The 19,657-nt window shown below is 40.5% G+C and overlaps 1 pseudogene; it reads left to right on the top strand.

The window, feature by feature from the left end:
• The window catches only part of LOC140602866 (malate dehydrogenase, mitochondrial-like), a 282,291-nt pseudogene that overhangs the window by 236,742 nt on the left and 25,892 nt on the right, over positions 1-19,657 (top strand).

Genomic DNA, 19,657 nt, shown 5'->3' with positions numbered 1-19,657 from the left:
TCTTTCAAGACCTTTATATTTCCTATCTTCTGGTTTAATACTGAACAAATGCCATTCTCATTGCTAATCTGATTTCTGGGACAGGAAGGATCCTGGTTAATTGAAACCAACATTATTGTTGCTGGAAAACTATGTCTCCAGTGAGGATACCAATAGTATCTATTTGATAATACATTGGCATTTGGGGTTGTATGCTAATTCTTTTTAAGTGTAAATTATAAAGGGAATGATCACTTTTGGGGATTTGGTTTATGAAGTTTGTCAGTTTGGTTACCCTACAGGGGATGCCCACCCCAAGAAAATTTTCTCCGGCAAAGCTCTATCTTCAACAGTAATAGGGGTTGGCTGACTTGCTTGTTGGTGATTGACTGTTGATCAGTGTTCTCAACAGCATCAGTAACAAAACTGGTCACCACTGCTCTTAATAATAAATGATCTTATAGTTGGTGGCAAAGATGATTCAGTTACACTGATAATATTTCTTTTTCGATAGCATATTTCATAAGCTTTTTGGGATAAAGATGTGATTGCAGGCAGAGTTGGATTTGGGGCACAGCCAAGATTTTGTTATTAGTGGATTTTAATAGCCCTTCAATAACATTTTCAATGAGTTAACATCATTACTAATGTTAGAGCTTAATTACCTTCTGTGTTTAGCAGCACAGTAAATAAAAACTATAAGACAAATAGCCTCATATTGCAGAGAATTTAACCTAGTTGGGTATATAAAAGATGAAAGTAATAATAACAATACAAGGTAGCATATACTTTATTACATATATAATTAAATATGTTTGTTGGAGCTGCTCCTTCTGGCTTACAAGAGCCAATTGCTAAATTTCCCAGAGTTTTATAAACTGGTTACTAAACACAGGCATTAATAAAAATTAAATTATATAAACTTATAACAAAAGAAACTATATTAAAAGCAAAGATAGTTAATAGTCAAAACCCATTACTTTCTAATCATTTTACGACATTTTACTATTAGTTCTATTCCCAACTGAGTTTAATGACATCATGTTGGTGGCTCGAAATCAGCCACAGTGGTAGTATTTACACCACCAAAATTGACAAAACCAAAATTTCCTCCCTTCAGCCCCAGCCAGTTGTGAAATGTTTTCCTGCACACCACTGTATGTAAACATTGAATAGGAAGAGTAGCTCTGTCATTAGTCATTGAAGAGTAAGATCACCTCAGGTTAGGGAGCCAGCGAAGTAAATATATATATATTTTTTTCGAAGTAACTATTTTAAGTTGGGCTCTGAAGCAAACTTCTTTTTAGTGGGTCAGGACCACCCTCAGGGACATTTAGAACCATGACACATCACAGAATGCCCTCATGTCCCCTAACATTTCTATACAGGTGAAACCAGGTTAACATGAATATTAAAAGCCTCTTTGAAGGTGGAACAAAGTAAATTTAAAAAGTAACAGTAAGCCTACGGGCATGTGTGTGTGAGAGGCTGTGAGATGGCATACAGCAATCTTGCTCACTCTGGCTGAGGGATCATAAGACATTGAATACCTGGGGTGCTGGCCAGAAAGGAGTTAAAGGCCTTTCTGCACTGAAGGCCCAAGGACAACGTGTTCCTTTGATCATGCTGCCTAACGGTAAGAGAAAAAATAAATTTAAATAAAAAAAAAGGTACTCTAATAGAGAGGGTGTGTTTAGGTGGTTCCTCGAAGTGGGGGAGGGACAGTCTTTGAACTAGCACCTGGATCATTGTTCTTTCCTACCCCAGATCTTTGCAGACCTCTTAAAAGCATCTTGGGACCTCTCCTGGCTTGCAAGTACATGCACTCTCTTTCTTAAATAAATAGATAAATAAAATATTTAAAAAAAAAAAAGCATCTTGGGAGAGATCAGGGACAGTTACAGGTTTTTTAATCAAAGGAACTGTTTCTTGATGTAAAAAAAAAGGCTCAAGAAAAATAAATAAAGAGCAATAATGGCAGAAATAAAGTGACAATGGCAAGCATTAAGGAGTTTTGGAAAAGTAAAATAATAAAAAAAAAAAGCTTAAACTTTAATAACTGGCCAAGGAGTAGGCCAGTGTGAGTTGTAGTCCTGGGAGGACCATCATGGAGCATAAGAAGGGGGAGACAGAGGGAGAGGAAGACTCCAAGGACACAGACAAGATCCATATGTCACTTGGGGCTGGAACTGATGTAAAGTGAGGAAAGGCTGTTGATTTCATGAGATCCTCATCAAAAGAATATAGATACCATATTTCATAAATGCTGAAGGGCCCATTTTCTTATAATTCAACAACTTTGAAATCAGGATGCATCATACAATTGATGGTATCAGAATCACTGTTGGTCAATGACAGATAATGATGATGGTTGTGGTACATATGGAAACTTGGCATAGATGTTCATATTGTGGTTCTATGTTGTTTAATAAATACCTATTTGTATCAAATAAATTTAATATAACAAAAGATGAAGATTTCTAATAAGAAAATGTGGAGTCATGCTTTAATTGGTGTTTTGGCCTCTTTTTTTTTTAAGATTTTATTTATTTATTCATGAGAGACACAGAGAGAGGCAGAGACACAGGCAGAGGGAGAAGCAGGCTCCCTGCAGGGAACCTGATGCGGGACTCAATCCCCAAACCCTGGGATCACACCCTGAGCCAAAGGCAGATGCTAACGTGCTGAGCCACCCGGTGCCCCGGTGATTTGTTTTGTTTTGTTTTTTTCTCTATGATACATTAAATAATGATGTGTCTTATGATCAATGGTACCTTACATTCAGTAAAATATAGGTTGATTTACCTAAATTAACCGGTAAGTCTGAGTCCCACTTACAGTTTTCAGGCTTTTCATTGAACACCTCTGTTGAACCAGAAATGTGAGTTAGATTAATCAAAATGGTCACCCAGAAGTCCCTGTTCTGTGTTCAGAATTGGCCACTTACTAAAGTGCCATTTACTAAATTTGGCTGTTCATTTACAATCATGCATGTCCAAACACAGACTGTTTTGGCTTGGTACTACTGGATACTAAAGGTTATAATTACATGTAGATAGCTGAGTTTCTGGGCTCTTTTTCTTCACATCAAAGAATTAAGCCACCGTCTCGTCTGTCTTCTTTGTGGACTGCCAGTCACTATATCAGTGTCCTCTAATGTAGGTAGCTAGGAGAAATCACTGTCATTCGGTACCTTCTCCAAAATGGCTCTGCAAGCAGAGAGAATGGTATGCATAAAGGTCATCAGAAGTGACAACTGTGTTTGGGAGATTGTGGGTCTGTCGTTTGTCTGGAGTGAATCCGGTTTGTGTGGGAGAAGAGTAACAATAAAGATGGTGAGTTCAGGACAAAAAAGCATACAGGGAGCATTGACATTCACATACAAATCAGCACACAGAGAATCTTTTGTTAAATAGAATAAGCAGGCTAATGAGGGAAAAGGAAGCTGCCAGTGATGCAAAATTCTTGGCAATCTTTGTCAAAAATGAGGGCTTCTATTCCAGGTACAAAGTTGTGGGGGCATAATCCATTTCCCAGCTGGTGACCTGTTTTATTTTTCAGACAGGATTGGGGAGAGGAGGTGGGAAACCTATCCCCTGATGGCACAGCAGAGACAGAGGTAAGGAGAAGGGGATCCAGCTCATTTATTTCCCTTTCATTAAGCCCCTGCAAAAATAAAGACTAAGGATTTAATTGCACTGTTTGCTTCTATCTCTAGAAAAGCTGAATTAGTAATTGCATTAACTTGTTACTAAGCTTCGCTCTTATGGGGTAATATAATTTTAACTACGGCTTCCTAATTATAGGGTTTTCATTATTCTGAAAATCCCATTCAGCATGTGTTCCATTTTCACTTTTATGAAGTGCTTTGTGGGAAAATGGGGGCCGTGTCTTTGCAAACCCAAGCTGAGCTGAAGCTGTGTCTTGCCCCAAGCTATTACCTCCTGTGAAAAGCAGGGCGCCACTGTGATTTTTATCTTCCTTTGATAAATAATGCTGTTGGCAAAGACCATATGCTCTGTCTCATGCTGGAGTTCTGTGGCACTGCACAACAGAGCATAATCCCATCAAGTTGGTGATGGTTTTTATTGGGGGTGGAAATGGGAGAAGTAATGATAGTCATTAAAATCCTGCTGCAAATGACCTTGGGCCTTCAGACCACAGTTAATTTGGGGTATGTCAAGGATGGTTCACTCCCAAATGCTGTCTGGAAGGGATTGCCCAATATTCCTTGTTCTTACTGAGGAGAGCTTTGCATTTAAGGATTACAGAGCCAGCAGAAGTCAGCAGTAGGCCTTGGATCTACACTACCTCTTGCATCTACGCCATGGTGGTTTTGATACCTTCAGAAGATCTTCTTTAGGGGAGAATCAAAGTGGAAGCATACAAAACCAAGTTCATTCATGGAAAGGTAGTAGGAAATATCCTCGGGATATTCCACTCCAGTTCAACAAATACTAACTTTACCCTAGCTGGATGCACACAAGTGCTGAAAGCTATGAGGGATTTGGAGAATAAAATGGTTACTTTTCTACGGGAACTACTCCCTGGGTAAGGAGGTCTCTATTCACAAGGAGCCCTGTATTGCAAGGCAACATGTGATATCATGTGTGTGTTAAAAGAGAACTGGGTTGGTGAAGAGGATATAAATTGGTTCAAGACTACAATGATTTGAGAAGCTATACCTGGGGTATAGGGAGAGAAAGATGTGAGTTAAACTTTTCTGAAAATTCCACAAAGGTGACCTGAACAAATCATTTAATCTTTTTTGTCAGTTTTATCATCTTTAAAAAGAGGAGGAGGTATCTGAAAGATTATTGATAGGGCAAAGAACTCAATACATCTCATTGGAAATCTGAGATTTTAATAAAGCCCTGAATGCTAGCAATGACTGGACAGGCAGAAATGGGAGGAAAAGAAATTCCAGGTGGAAGGAATTGCATGAATAAGGACTTGGTAGCAGGAAAGTGCTTTTCTGGTTGGAACATATAGTTTGTGTTGGGGTGTGTGTGTGTGTGTGTGTGCGCGCAGGGGCTGTATGCACGTGCTTTTTCTTTATGAAGATAATCTCCCTTCATCCTCTTCACTTAAAACAGCTCCCTTAGAATATTAAAAAAAAACACAGACCGAGGCAAGTCTTTTCTTAGGTTACATCACAGAGATATTTGCACAAAGAAGGGGAAATAGATGATTTTTAATTTCTTGACTCATGGAGTCATGCTTGAATGATGACCCAAGGGCAAATTGAAATTTTATAGCAGTTATCTTAACTAAGGGAAGACGCTGTCTATAGTAGGTGGTCTGAATGCCAAAAAATATATGTGTATAGTCTGGCTCTAAGGTAGAATTCTACTTATAAAAAGACTATAGGAAAACAGTAAGATTGATTGACTGATTAATTGATTGATTGATTTATGAGAGAGAGAGCAGAGTGAGGGGTGCAGAGCATAGGGAGAGGGACAAGCAGACTCCGGGCTGAGCAGAGCCCAACATGAGACTTGATCTCACGACCCTGAGATTATGATCTGACTGAAATCAAGCGTCGGTTACTTAACCACTCAGTTGGCTGTTTCTGTGCCCAGAAAACAATAAGATATAGTATAAAAATTAGACTAGATAGAATTTAATGATATTAACCTTACACTTATTTAGCGCTTTATAATTTACAGAGTACTTTCTTCATTACCTAATTTTATGTTCACCACTAACTGGGGCAGGGAATATTTCCAATATTACATCTGTCCCAGATGTGGAAACTGAGGTTCCAGGAGGTCAAGTGACTTGCTGTAAATTTCTACACCCAACAAGTGCTAGAATTGGAGCTTAAAGAGTCCAAAGACTCTTGCTCCAGAGTTCTTTCTAGCACACAGTGTAGCCTTAAAAAAGTGCAGTCAAGGGCACCTGGGTAGCTCAGTGGTTTAAGCATTTAACCCTTGATTTCAGCTCAAGTCAGATCATGATCTCAGGGTTGTGACATCGAGCCAGCACCTCCCTTCTCTGCTGGGTGTGGGGCCTGCTTAAGATTCTTTCTCTCTCCCTCTGCCCCTCCCCCTCCACTCCCTACCCCCAAAGCTCATGCCCTTCTCTCTCTTAAAAAAAAAAGAGAGAGAGAGAGAGGTTGTAGTCAGTCCACCACTCTTATTTATTTATTTTGTTTTGAGGAAACAGATCCATCCTGAGTTGAAGTGGTGCATTCATGATCACATGTTCGATGGCTGCATTGGACCTCAAGCCTGAATTTCTTAACTTCTTGCCTAGTGCTCTTTTCATAATGCAATGCCACTAAAGTCATGGGTTTGAACTAAAAGCACTGCAGAATTTTTTCTCATGATACTGACCCCATAAGACAATGCTGCTATGAATGTCACGTGGTAAAATTCCTATAGGTAATTTCAAGGAAATTAGAGCTAAAATGTATGACACACTTACTATACATTGAACTCTTTAATTACTTCAAGTGAATTAACTCATTTAAATCCTCCAAATACACTCTGAGGTAACTGTAATTATTATCTTCATTTTGTTATTGGGAAAACAGGTACAGAGAAGTTAAGTAATCTGGCCAGGGACACACAGTCAGAAAATGCTGGGCTGGGATGCAGATCTAAGTAGTAAGGCCCCAGACCCTGAGTCACAGACACTCAGTTATTAAGCCAGAATATACCAGTATTTGGAATTCAAAACTGAAATGAAGTCACAGCTTAGGAAACCCCTTTAACAGGTTGAGTAAATTAATAATGTAAAAGTGGTATAGGGCAAATGTTCAGACCAATTAAGCATATAAAAATGCTAATTATATATCATATTATCTAATCAGTAGCTAAGTACATCTACTACTTGGTTCCTAAACCCACAGTAGGTTTGGAAATTATATACCATTTCATTTTTGTTGTTATTATTATTTTTATTTTAGCGAGAAAGAGCAGAGGAGGAGGAAGAGGGAAGGGGAAAGAATCTTAAGCAGTCTTCATGCTCTTCATGGAGCCTGATGCAGAGCTTGTTGCAGGACTGGACCTCATGACCCTGAGATCACAAAGTGAGCCGAAACCAAGAGGCAGCCACTCAACCAACTGAGACACCCAGGTGTCCCTGCCATTTCATTTTTAAAAACACAGTCTATGCATTGCATTTTTGCTCATTCAGATCCGCATTTCTGTTATTAGTCTGAACCACAGTGGTCCCTCTTGTCTTTACAACACCACTCCAGGGTTCAGTGGAGAGAGCAGAGGGAGCACTAGTGAGCACTATCTTTGGAGTCAGGCCAGCATCTGGCCATGTTATTGTGGAGGCCAAGAAAAATCAAGGCCATCCCACCTAAAGTTTAGCATTAGCACAAGTGCAGCCATCTTAGGCCCCTGTGAATGAGAGCTGAACTTTATGGGAAAAACTGCAGAATGTCCTCAATGTCCTCGGCAGGTAATCCCATATCAGAAAGACAACAGAGCCCACACCCGTGGTAGAAAAAGTCCCATATTAGAATGAGAACAGAGCTCAATGCCCTTAAGCCCCATATCAAAATGTAAACAGAACTTGAGAAATTCCTCTACCCCTTCTGAAAATCCCCTAGACCAGCCTATAAAAAAAACAGCTGTAACCCACTTCGGGGTCCAAGTCCCTGCTCCGCTGTGTCGGGCACACTTGGACAGACCCAAGCTCGAGCTTGCTAATAAACCCTCGTGCGCTTGCATTGGTGTCGGCTCCTTGGTGGTTTCTCGGATTCGCAATCTTGGGCACAACAGTTATCTTCTGTTCCTTAGGATGAGACTCAGATGCTGTCTGTAGAGTCTATAGCCAGTACAAACTCTCAGGAAGTCCTTTCAGCTTTGTATGTTCAGAGGCAGAAGGTATGGTATAGTTTCCCCCCGGCAAGAAAATTGTACTCATCAACTGACATTAGGCATGGTAAGTGAACAGAGACCCCTGAGTCTCATAAAGCCTTTGCTTCAATGTGCTGCATCATCTAGGATTCCCCTCTGCATGTGCAAGAGTAAGCTCTTGTGAAGAGCTGATCACTCTAGAGTCCTTGGGGGAATGCAAATATAAAGCCCGCTAGAATTACGACAAAGAAAAGGCACCCTCACTTTTCATTCCTTTTTGTCCCCTTATTTCCGTAAATGCAAATTCTACCAACAACTTTAGCAGCTTAGTGATAGTTCATGAATTACAGGAACACTAAAAGCCATTGGTTTGCTTCTTACTTATAAAAGGCAACGAACAACGTGAGAGGTGTCAAACTTTTCCAGCTACATCTGTCTTCTCTTTCTAAGTAAATAAAAATAGGTAATGATAATAATAACAACAGGTTATTGTTTATTTGGTTCTGGTGATATGGCAGGGACTGTTGCCCTATGATTTTGCTTGTGGCCTTCAGAACTGCTCCATACCACAACCACAAGAAGTGGATGTCCACTACCTTGGGAACTGTGACAATGGCCGTCAACATGACATAGCTATTTGGACTTAGAACTGAGACCCCCCTGTGTCAATATGACTTAGCTATTTGCTCCATTATAACTTTGCCTGAGAAAGATAATAATATAAACCAATAAATAAGTTCTCTGTTTGTTTCAGGAAATTCCTGCAGATAACTTATCTGAGATAAGAGTCTGTTCACCCTGAACAAATTTCTTGTTCTCAAAGCACGGTTACCCATCGAGACTTGCTTTAAGGCCCTCACCTCCCTGTACTCACAGATCCTAAACCATAATGTCAGGATCTTAGCCCAATTCTGGGCAATTCGTTCCTTGAAATATTCACTTGAAGTCACTTGAACCAAGACCTCCAAACCCTATCCTATCCCAGAATATCCTATTCTAAACTCCCTTTCCTGAAATGCTAAGACTTTATCAAGGTGATATCTCCTGCATTCAATTATATGATAATATTTCAGGGAGTTCTTATTTTGCAAATGAACAAGAGAAGCCTAGAGAATTTCAGTAATTTATTCTAGTTTATCCACTTAGTTAAAGGGTTCCTATCTGGAACTATTTGACCCCATCCCTTGTTCCTCGTCGCTCTGCTACTCTGCCTTTCAGTTGAAATAAAAGTCCATTTTTTTTCAATTTTATCTCTGAACCTATTTAACTTTCTAAGACTAAAAAAAAATTCAAGCGGGACACCTGGGTGGCTCAGTGGCTGAATGTATGCCTTTGGCTAAAGGCGTGATCCCGGAGTCCTCGGATCGAGTCCCATGTCAGGCTCTCTGCCTGTGTCTCTGCCTCTCTCTCTGTGTGTCACTCATGAATAAATAAATAAAATCTTAAAAAAAATTCAAGCAATGGCCTAGTCTTTGTAGTTACTGTGTGACCTTATGCATTTAATTGGCTACAGAAAAATAACACTGTATTTCAAAATAAACCACAGCAATGGTGACCCACCAACATTCTCTAAATGAAGGATGTAAATTAAACAAGAGCCAAGAGGCCAGAATTATAATTGGTGTAACTTATAAACTGTTAGCAAGTTATTCAGCTGGTCTATTCATTTCCTACGGTTGTCATAACAAATTACCACAAAGTTGATGGCTTAAGGCAACAAAAATTTATTCACTCACAGTTCTGAAGGCCACAAGTCCAAAATCAAGGTATCGGCAGGGCCAGGCTCCCCATGGAGATTCTGAGGGAGAATCTGCTCCATGCCCGTCTTCTAGCTTGTGGTGCCTCCTGACAACCCTTGGCATTCCTTGTCTGGGCCTTCATAACCCCAATCTCTGCCTTCTTGTTCATGCAGCTTTCCTTCTGTGTCTCTGTGTCTTCTTTTCTGTTTCTAATAAGGACATTTGTCATTAGATGTAAGGCCCACCTGAATTCAGAATGATCTTATCTAGGGACCCTTATCTTCATAATATCTACAAAGACCCATTTTCCAAATAAGGTCACATTCCGAGGTTCTAAGTAGAAATATTCTTTGGGGACCATAATTCAACCCATTATAGCCAGTGAAGCTCACTATTGACTCTGTTATTATTATACATAATAATGTATAAAATTAAAATGACAATCAAAAATAATAATGTAACAATAATGTACACAATAGCTCATTTTAAACAGATGCTGTCTTTGGGGTGCCTGGGTGGCTTAGTCAGTTAAGCGTCTGACTCTTGATTTTGGCTCCGGTCATGATTTCAGAGTCGTGAGATTGTTCTCCATGTCTGGCTCTGTGTAGGCATGGGGTCTATTTAAGATTCTCTCTCTCCCTCGCCCTTAGTCCCTCTCCTAAAAATGTTGTCTTTAAAGAAATCTACATTAAAGATTAAAAAATCTACATTAAAGCACCACAAATTAATTAATTAGTGCTTAATTATAGGAGTGTATGCATGGAATTTGTAAAAACCTTATTTGTAACATTGAGTGATGTAGATACAATGGTTTTATGAACAGATCAGTTTTCAAAACTGTATCAAAAGCTTATTTAGAGCCTTTTATGTTTCAGGAACTGGGGATGTACCAGAATGATAACGATCCTGAAATGGCTCTTAGCTTCTCCAATCTGCAAAACAGAGAAAGGGGGAAGGAAGAAGATGAATTGGTAACTTGGTGGCCAGCCCCACTTTCAAATCTTCAGTGGAAGAACCTATTAAGGCTCAAAACACATGAGTCTTATAGATGCTAGCAAAATTATTTGTGAAAACACTATTGTATTTTCTTCCTTTCCTTACTTTGACATTGATACTATACAAGAGTAATTTCTGAACTACAGAGCTTAGTAAACCAGAATTTTTCACACCTTTTGGACCCTGTAGAAATATCTTTTACATTGTGGTCCAGTATAGGTATCACTAAAATAGGCTTCACAAAGCAATATTTACCCCTAGGACCACGAAGCTTTTGGATATTTTCTATTACATTGTATTTTGCTAGTGATCTAAATTCAAATCGCACTAATGGATAACCACAGTTTCTTGAATAGCATTACTCACTCCATTTCCATCCCTGCACATATTAACAAGATTTCATAACAGGTGGATTCTTGCATTTTGAGCAGTAAATATTTAGACATAGTCTCCTTTATATGACTTTGGTAGAAATAATATTTCTGGGTACTTGAGAGACGTAGTTCAATAGTTGGGAAATCTACATGAGATGATTTTATATTTCTTGTACATTGTTAAAACACATTTTATTTCTGAATATATAAAAGCCTTTAAAATGTTAGCAAATGACTCTGTTCCCTCCATAGACCATTTTTTTCAACTATCCTGTGGTAGGTTTAGGCTGCTCATGGCTTTGGGTGGCCGTGCCACTGACTCTTCCTGCCTCTAATGATCTTATAATGCTCAAGTCCTCCTCTGGCTTAATCACTCAGTTTCTGTGGCTTTATTCCAAATTTGTAGAGGAGAGACTCTGGTTGGTTCAACTTGGGCAGGTGTTCGTGACTGATCTGGTCAGCACGGACCTACCTGAGTGGGCTCTTGTGAAATACATGGCTGCCCTTCCATAGGTCTCTACGAGGGTAGGAAGCAGGCAGGGTCACAGCAGAAGTAGATGACACACTAAAATTGGGAAAATTGGAGGAGATTTTTTAAAAGGTGATTTATAATAGTTTAAGCAGTGTATAAGAACATGTAAGAAACTGCCAGGGTGGGTAGAGCAGTATCTTTGGGCTAACGATCATGGGGCACCATTACCACTCCTAGGCCCAAAGGGCAGTGGGAAAGAGCAGAGACCAGAACTTGGGGGAAGAGAGCTGGATAGAAAGGCCTGGTCCACAGCAGCGTGGCCTTTGGTCGAGGGATACAGCCAGGCCACAGTGACTCCACAGGGAAGGCACCAAAGGAATAAATACATCAACATCACTCTCCTTCCTCCAATTTCCTACCCCTATAGTCCAACATGACTGGAAGGAAGCCAGAGGGCAAGGGGGAGCACATCGCTGTGGGTCAGGACCCAGAAGCAGAGCACAGGGGTGAGGTAGGAATCTGGAGGAACAAATGCAAAATATCTTGAAGCCTAGCAGGTGTGGACAAGGAGGGAATGATTGGCCTCTCAAATGTAGGAGGGCATCAAGAAAGCTTTCTAGAGGTAGAAACATTTTTGGTTTTATGTATTTCCACTAAAGACGGAAGGGCACCCCCAACATGCCAGGCACTGTTCTGAGTGCACTGTATGATTTCACCTATTGAATACCAAAATACCCTTCTGAGGTGGGTAGGATTGTCATCCTCATTTTGAGGGGAGGAAGATCCTTTTTATTGAAGTCTAGCATACATACAGAAAATTGCAGACATGAGGGACACCTCAATCATTTTCACAAAGGCAACCACTCAGGTCACCTATGCCCAGATAAAGGACAGAGCACTATCAGCCCCCCCTAGAAATTCCTTTCCAGTCCCCACCACCCTCAGTGGTGACCACATTCTACTGATGATTTCTGCTTATTTTTTAATTTTGCACGTTGACACCGTAAAGCCCTGACTCTCTGGTGTGACATTTTTGCTCAATGTTATGTTTGCAGCAACAGTGTTATTTTTTAAAAATTGTGGTAAAATATACCTAACATAAAAATTATCATTTTAACCATTTTTCAGCTTTATTGGGACATAATTGACAAAGGCTGTATACATTTAAGGTTACACCTTGATATTTTGATATATGTATTCATTGGGAAATAATCACTACACTCGAGCTAAGTAACATACCCATCACCTCCCATAGTTATCACTTTCTTCATTTTAGTTAATTTTAAGTGTACAATTCAGTGACATTTAGAACATTCACAATGTTGTGCAACTATCACCACTAACCATCTCCAGAACTTTTTCATTATCCCAAACAAAAACTCATTAAACACTAACTCCCTATTCTCTCCTCCCTCTGGCCCCTGCTATGCTGCTAAGCCCCATTCTACTTTCTGTCTCTATGGATTTACTTATTCTAGTTACCGCATATTAAGTGGAAGCACACAATGTCAGTCCTTTTGTGTCTGGGTTTTTTCACTTAGCATAATGTTTTCCAGGTTCAAATTGTCATCCTCATTTTTTAGCTGAGGAGACTGAGATTCAGAGTCATTAAAAAAGCAAATGGTGAACCCAGGATATGAACCCAAGCAGTGGAGCTTCAGAGCCTGAGAGCTTGGATGCTTCACTGGGCTGTTTATCAATGGATCTTGTATTTGCAGAGTCAATGATAGGTATTTAAGTCATGAGACAGCTGGTTGTCTCTGACCACTTGTCAGAGTCTACCCACCCAGAGTAAGATGGCTTGAAATTCACGTTATGTCTCCTGTGTTACAAAAGAATGAGCTTCTCTTTATCTTTCATATCTCATAAAAGGGCAAACATTTTTTCTCCTAGTTGTAGACTTTTAGTTATCTGTTTCTTCAGTCCCTTTCACTCATGAACCTCTGTGATTTCTCTGCTCCTTTCCTTGAGACTGGCTTCCCACTCCAAGATGTCCATGTGGTTGTCTCAGCTCCCTGTTGAGTGGAACTCATCATCCTACCACTCGTAATTCTGTTCAGTTTGCTCAGATTATCAGTTGGGTGCAGAGCCTGCTGTTGACATAGGAACTGGGACAGTCCCTTTGAAGCCAAAGATGCCAGTCTGGCTACTGTTAGGAACAGGGGAGTTGGGTTGGCAGACACCAATCTGTCTCAGCCAAAGTGAATTCAGGGGCCAACAGAGCCTGAGTCCAAAATCCTCCCTGTCTTTGAAGCAGTAAAACCACAGAGAATTCATGCATATTTACAAAAAGACCACATATGCCTGTCTTTTCCTGGCCAAACCCCCTGAATTTCCACATCTCAGAAAGTTGGATGCTGAGAAAAGGCAGGTAGCCAGAGCTATCTTGGATGGCATGACTCAGCTACAACAGAGCTCTCCAGCAAAGAGATGTCCTTTGAATGCAGGAATGATGTAGCGTTCATAAAATTAAAAAAAAAATCATAAGTGGATTTTTTAATTTGGAAATTTTTTAACTATAAGTTGATAACTATCACCCAGTTAAAAAAATTATCAATTTCTACCAACAGGCTTTCTTTGTGCAATACAATGAATTATATTACCTTTCTGGTCCCTTTTGTCAACAAGGACAAGAGATAATCTAACCAAACCGCTGGCTCCCCTTCTATTTAATCTTTAATATTTCAATGTCTTGAAGGTCAGTCCTCCTTGCTATCTATGCTCTTCTGTGTAATCTTATCCAGGTACAGGGCTTTAAGTGCCATTTCTTGTCAGATATCACTTGCCTGTGAGTAAGAGATCAACAGAATTGTCTGAAGCAAAATGAGAATTTATCAATTCACATAATTGTGAAGTTCGTTTCAGGAGTGACAGAGTAAGGGAGCCTCAATGTTGCATTAGCATGTTTCCTGTCTCTCTTATCACTGGACTCTGTTTTCTGCCATCTTGACCTCATTCTCATCAGGCTATGGCCCCAAGGTGGTGTAAAAAAGAAAAAAAGAAAAAAAAAAAAAAAAGGTCCTGGTAGCCCTAAGCTTGCATTGCACCAGTTTAGCAATCATGCCAGAAAGAGAACTCTCTGCTCTTGATTGTTCCATCAAAAATTCTTTAGCTAATTCTTACTGAATCAGCCTAATTCACTTGAGCATCTCTTAAGAATCACCATGGCCATGTGGATGGCATATGCCGATTGTTCAGGCCTGGGATCCTGCTTGCTACCTGACCGGCAGTCATCCTCTTTGATTAATAGCCACATCAAGATTACTAGACAAGAAGGAAAAATATTTCCCCAAAAGTAAACCATGGGACGTTATGCTAGACAACACTATGCCCTCTACATATTGATAACACCCAAATATGTCTTTCCCCATCCCAGACCTCAATTCTCAACTCCAGGTGCATAAATGCAATAACCTCCTTGACATATCTCACAGATCTCTCAAACAACTTGTCCTGAATGTATCTCTCAGTTCAGAGCACCCTGCCCCCACCCTATCTCCACCCTGTACTTCCTCTGGTTACAAGCAACAAGAACTGGTGGTGGCTAACTTAGGCAGATAGAATGTGCTGGAAGGCTTTGGGACCCAAAGAATTGACAGAGGCTAGAATTGGGGCTTAGGAAGTTGCAAGCACAATAACTACATTACAGAGGAAATCTTTGTTAGGAGGCTGCCCTTGGAGTTGCTGAATTTTGTTCTTCTGCTCAAGATTCAGATTCTAGGGGTGGAATATCTAATTACACTACCTTGGGTGCCTGGGTGGCTCGGTCGGTTAGGTGTTTGCTTCAGGCTCAGGTCATGATACTAGGATCCTGGAATCAAGTCCTACATCGGGGTCCCTGCTCCTTGGGGGAGCCTGCTTCTCCTTCTCCCTCTGCCTGCCACTTCCCCTCTCTCTGTTAAATAAATAAATAAATAAAATCTTAAAAAAAATAATTATACTACCTCTTGGTTTGACTTCACCCATAAGAAAGAGGTGTTCCTTAACAAGAAATGGGGGTATTGTTAGGGAAATGCTAGACATTCAAATACCCAACACATATCCTCTCCACACCCTGTTCTTCCCTCAGCTCAGTAAACATCTCCATCCAACAAGTTGCTTAAGTCAGTACCCTGGCATTGAGCCTGAATTTCTCCCCTCTCTTCACCTCTACATCCAGATCATTACCAAGCCCCTACAGATCTACTTTGAAAAGATTTCCCAGAGATGTCTATTTTTGTCCCTCCTTCTCATCATCTCCTTTATCCACACTATCATTACCCCTTACCTAGACCTCCATAACAGCCTCTAACTCATCTCTCTGCCTCCCATTTTGCTCCATACAGTGACCAGTATGATCACCTCAAAATATAAAACTGATCCTGACACCTCTCTGCTTTAAGCCCTTCAGTGACGTCTTGTTCTTAGAATAACATCCAAAGCACTGATCACAAGATGGCTGTATAACAGAGAGGTTATGACCTCAGATCCTAGAGCTAGATTTTCCGGTTTTAAATCTAAGTTCTACCTCTTGCTAGATGGATCCCCTTGGGAAAGCTGCATAACCTCTCTGGTCCAGTTTCCTCATCTGCAAAGTGAGGATAATAATTATATTTAGTTTTATGATTATTGTGATGATTAAATAAATGACTAATACACATAAATTGCTTGAGCAGTATCTGAAATATAGCAAGTGCTCAATAAACATGAGCAATCATTATTATAAGACCCATCTGATCTGGTGCTGGTGTCCTACAACATCAGGAGACCTGGAGTCTGACTACATTTCCCTCCACTCTCCAACTCTGTCTCCATGGTCCCACCAGACTAACATACTTATTTTCTTAGAACATGCCTTTTTTTTTTTTTTTCGCACCTTAGGGCCTTTGCATTTGCTACTCCACGTGCCCCACATGTTTCACACCAGATTTCACATGTCTGGTACCTTCTCAACTTTAGTTTCAGTTTACAAGTCATCTTTTTCAGAGAGGCCTCATGCTGTCTAAAGTTGCCTTTCCTATCCCTTGTTCCTCTATCCCATTACCCTACTCATGTCCTTCAGTATACTTACAACACTGAAATGGTCTGTTTATATTTTTTTTCCTTGCACTGCCTATCTCCTTCTCTAGAATTGGAGTTCCCTGAGAGCAAGAACCTTGGCACAGCTGTTCACAGACATTAAAAACATACTTAGTACCGAATCAGAACCCAACAAATACTCATTGAATGAATGAATGCATAGCAGTTGAGTGAAGGAATGAAATTTTGCTAAGTTTGCTAAGGAATGAAATTTTGCTAAGGATTGGTTTTTATCAATGAAGTACACACACTTCTATTCCAAGAAGTCCCAGCTGTGTACACGGAGGTGTCATTATTAAAAGAACAACTGAGACGGTAGTAACTCCCAGAAACAAATCCTTTCCTAAGAGATGGGTCTACTTGCTTTAGGTTTCAATGGACTTCTATTTTTGCTGTTCTGTGTCTGAGGCAGCTGTGGGGCCAAGAAGCATGATGGACTTGAAGAATCTCAGCTTCTTGTGTGGGATCTACTACTTAGTAGCTGTATAATTGTGAAGAAGTTACCACTTCTGTTTCCTTGACTATAATATGAAGATTAAAAAAATAATACCTTCTGAGGATGTGGAGAAATTGGAACTCTTGTACATTGCTGGTGGGAGTGTAAAATGATATAGTGGCTGTGGAAGACACTCTGGTGATTTCTTAAAAAATTAAAAATAAAATTACCGTGTGATCCAGCAATTCCGTTTTGAAAGTGGGGACTCAAAAAGATACTTGTACACCAATGTTTATAGCAGCATTGCTTACAATACTCAAAAGGTGGAAGCAACACAAGTGCTGTGTGATTCCACTACATGAGGTATCTGGAATAAGCAAATTCATAGAGACAGAAAGCAGGGTGGTGATTGCCAGCACCCAGGGGGAGATGGAAATGGGGGTGGTTTTTTGCTTTTGTTTTTCTTTTGAGACAGAGAGTGCACATGAGCATGAGCAGGGAGCTGGGGAGCACGGAGGGAGAGAGAGAGAGAGAATCTCAAGCAGACATGCTCAGCATGGAGTCCAATGTGGGATCATGACCTGAGCTGAAATTAAGAATGGGACACTTAACTGACTGAGTCATCCAGGTGTTCCTGGAATTATTTTTTTATGGGTACAGAGTTTTAGTTTGGGATGATGGGAAATTTCTGGTGATAAGTAGTGGTGATGATTGCACAATATGAAGATACTAATGTCACTGAATGGTACACCCAAAAAGCATTAACACAGGAAATTTTACATTAGGTACATTTTACCACAGTACAAAATAATGACACCTTCCTTACAGGGCAGTTTCAAACATTAAATGAGATGGTGTATGTCATCATGTACCAGAGTTGGTATCCAGTTAAATTGGTGTGAAATGAGCAGCAAATAAGAAGAATCTTTCAGCCTTGAAATGTTTCTCAGTAGAGATGTTACATGCACAGAAGACATAGTAAAAAGTATCCCAATAAAAACCACTAATGGATGGCCTATGTACTCAGTGACCTTTATTGACATTCCATTCTACCTTAGCCTGGCCCAGGTGGAGTGAAGAGGTGGCTTCTCCCAACAGCACCCTGGAACATTCTCACTGCTTTACTCTGAAGCAGGATGAATTTCCTGTGGAGGAAACTCAATTTAAGAATGGAGACAGAACACTATGGTGCATCCCAGACTCAACCATGGAGCCTTCAGCCTTGTCTCGTATGGGTGGTGGAGTGTGCAGGGTTGGAAGTGAGCTTCTCTTGACTTTTCTCTGTGAATGTAGACACAAAAGAGAAAGGAAAAAGGAAGTTAATTGATTCCTGTAGTTGGGAAAGTTACTAGAGCAGCTCAAAGGAAAGCTTTAGGAATCACTGTTTCAAAAACTGGAAAGAAACTCAAGCCATCTGGGACTTTCTGCCTTCTGTCTATCTCTACTCCTTGTGTGTTAGTCTAATTCTCTCCTACTGCAGATGGCATATGCTTTCCTACATAGCAAGGCACATGTCTGCTGGCCATCCTAGTATAGCCATGAAAGCGGAGAAATATTCCACTTCTATAATGTGTTATTTAAGGGAGGTCAGGATGATGACAAACATCTGTGGCTTCATAGAAACATCATTACTATTTGCAACCAGCTGTTAGAAGACCAAAAAAAAAAAAAGAAAAAAAAAAAGCATAGAGGAGTACACATGGGAGGATTTGATAGGCCAGGTCTGACAGTGGCATAAGTCATTTCTGTTCATATTCCATTGACATGGTCATGCCAGTCTGCAAGGGAGGCTGTATGCCAGGAAGAAGAGGAAATGAATTTTGGTGAAGAGCTATCAGTTTCCACCACAGATGTCTTTTCTCTCCTCATCACCCCCTGGCTTCTGACACCAGACCTTCTCTTATATATACGGTCTCTTGAAAAATGGTTGTTTTACCGATGGGTAGCGGCCTCCTCCTCATCACCCACTCCCAAATCCTGACAAACATGATTCATTCATTACCTATTCATGTCCTCCAAATTCTTTGGTTTACTTTCCACACTGAGGACTAAGTCTTTTTCAGGGTAGGTCCGATCCCTTGGTGATGCTTCTTCCTGGGCCCCATAAGCTTCCCGACATTCTCTTCTCCCTTTCTCTCTCAAGTTGAGACACAGAATTCACACATATATACACACACCCTTGTCTTCTACTCCTGAAACATGCTGTCCTCTTAACTATGCTTGAGCATGAAACTGCCATGAGTTTTTTTCTTATTTTGATTTTTCATTTTTAGCGTGTTCTTTCTGAGCTTATTGCTCAACTGCTTTCTACATCTGGTTGTAAGGGTCCAGTTGGCAGGAATTTTGAATGAAATCCTTAACAGGGCTTAACAGGTAGTGCTTATGAATTTAGGCTTTGAGTAAGTTCTCCCTTCCTTTCTGCCTCCCTCTCTTCTTTCTTTCTCCCCATGGCAGAAACAGCTAGCTGACTATGAAAAAGGCTCACACTCTCTCTTCCCATTGGGTGAGTTCTTGCCTGACCAGCCCCTCCTCTTGACTAAGTGGTGCCATGTGACTAGTTTTGACCAATGGAATAGGGGCAGAAATCATCGGTGTCACTTTGGGCCAAGATAGTATCTACTGTGCTTCCCCATGTCCTGTTTCCTGCTTGCAATGCCCTTTGAGACCACATACTGGAGAAGGCAGTGTCACAAGTTGGAAGAAGACTGGATTCCTGAGTTACCTTCTGGAGGACAGCTGACCATCCAGGCACATCTGCTGCAGCCTACATGAGTCTTTGCAGAAAC

Source organism: Canis lupus, chromosome 13, assembly GCF_048164855.1.
Source record: "Canis lupus baileyi chromosome 13, mCanLup2.hap1, whole genome shotgun sequence".
In the NCBI taxonomy this organism is placed as follows: domain Eukaryota; kingdom Metazoa; phylum Chordata; class Mammalia; order Carnivora; family Canidae; genus Canis; species Canis lupus.
The sequence above is the reverse complement of the archived record's forward strand: the minus strand, read 5'-3'. Positions and strand labels throughout refer to the sequence as shown.